This window comes from Mesitornis unicolor, unplaced genomic scaffold (assembly GCF_000695765.1).
Source record: "Mesitornis unicolor isolate BGI_N332 unplaced genomic scaffold, ASM69576v1 scaffold43573, whole genome shotgun sequence".
Classification (NCBI taxonomy): Eukaryota; Metazoa; Chordata; class Aves; order Mesitornithiformes; family Mesitornithidae; genus Mesitornis; species Mesitornis unicolor.
In genome coordinates this window covers 1-2053 of record NW_010177590.1, presented here as the reverse complement: position 1 = coordinate 2053, position 2053 = coordinate 1, and positions in this window count along the sequence as shown.

Below are 2053 nucleotides of genomic sequence, written 5' to 3'. Positions count from 1 at the left end.
AGGAAAAGGAAAAGGAAAAGGCGGGTCAAGGCCAGGGCTCCGCGCAGGCCAGTGGCAGCCAGACAAGGATGACTCCTTCCACACAAACCAACCTGTGCATTGGTGAAACCTTCAGCCTTTTTTATATATACATGTGTGTATATATAGATATATATTTTTATATATATATATTTTCTGTTTTTTTCACCAGTTTATTATGCAACTCCTGCTGCAAGTAGGTCACTTAAAATTCCCTAAAAGCAGGGAGATTACTACTCTGGACTGTAAGGAGCTGGATGCCACACATCCTCGTCACGCATGCTCGCTTTCAGGCCAGCACAAGGGCAGAGCCCTCTACAACCCCAGGGTTCACAATTGGGGCTGTGAGAGGCTCTGCTCCCACCCAGGAAGCCCCTTCTCAGCAAGACCCCACCTTGCGAAGCCCCATGGGCACCAGAGGCTGCCACCGCCAGCTCCCGCACGGATGCAGGCGAGTAGCGAACCAGAAAGTGCACGGGTGATGCTCCCTGCAAACATCTCACAGGCTCACAGCACAATTTTCTTCTCCTGGCTTCATTGCTTCCCCTCTGCCCCTGTAACAGCAGCACTGCTGCCATCCGGCCTCCCCACAGCACAGATTGTTTCCCTGACTCGCATAACACGGCACCAATCCCCCACAGTTCCTAAGGGCAGGGAATTAATCCTCACGTCAAACACCTTATTCCCTCCGGTTTCTACAGATAATTCCTGCTTCACGCCAGGCCCTTGGCCAGGGGCCACCTCCAAGCCTTCCTCTCTCCTTGCACTGCACCAGCCGGTGAGACTGTGACCTGCAGCTGGGATAGGACTGGATGCGGGCAGATGTGGCACCGTTACAACCTGCCAGGGATCCTCACTCAGGCCTCGTAGCCCAAAACTGCTTCAAAATCCAAAATGCCTCCTCCCCAGCTCTTGGCAGTAACCAGAGGTGGTAAAGCTTGGCCCCAACAAATGAGCTTCACCTGAATGGGCAGGTGAGGGTGAAAGCTGGCAGGTCTGCATCCAGATCGTTACATTTTGCATGTTAAAGAGTGATGCAGGCCGTGGTGTCTGGTTTGCCTGTCAAGCAGTGACACCGCTAATTAATGCCTGTTAAAGAGAACCCGACCATGGCGAGGACTTGGCAAAGACAAAGGACAGGGGGCTGCCCCTCTGAGCCCAAAACCAGCTGGAGTCCCTAAAGTCAGACATAAAACCGCTGCAACCTGTGAGAGCCTCCCCAATACAGCAGCCCCCAAAAAACTGCCCAGGGGTCGGTACATGACCCATCAGGGCCCCTGCCCGCAGCGAAGGGGCCCTTCCCATGGACTTCCCACTAGAGACACGTCTTGGGGCGGCGAAGCCCTGGAATGGCCAAAATGTCTGGTTTTGCTTATTCAGATCTAGAATCCACCACGGTCCCAGGGCAGAAGCAGGGTCAGGGCTGTGAGCGCTGGCTTCATCATCCTCTAAATGGTCTAAAGAAACGTGGAGGTGGGGGATGCACTGCAAGGAAAGGTCTCACTGGTGATATTTTGGATTCATAGCTGGTGCTAAGGTTTCCTCCAGGGCTCAGTCTCAAAGGAAAGGGGCTTCTCTGCCCACCCTTCACTTGTGTTAGTTTTAGGGTGACTCTGGGGGTCTTGGCAGTGACTTTGGGCTGGAGCTGACTTCAAAGGCAAAACGGATGCAGCATCACAAAGTCCTGCTCCATCCCCACTGCTCCTCTCCCATGGGGTATCCGCAGGCGATCCCAGCACCCACCTACCCTCACTCTGCACCCAGCTTTGCCCCAGCTCTGCACCTGCCTCTTGCCAGCATCCTCTGCCCACTGACACCCCCTTCCGTGTCCCTGCTTCTCCCCTCCAGCATCTGCTCCAGGACCTTCATCAGAATCAGGGTTTCTCACCCCATGGCCACAGAGAAAACACTCGGGCCAGCATCCCCGGCCCCATCCCCGCCGGGTCCCTAGGGTGCTGTGAGGGGTCCTCAGCCCCCGCGGCAGCTCAGGGATGGGATGAAGTGGGGAGGGGAAGGGAAAATAAAGGAAATGGAG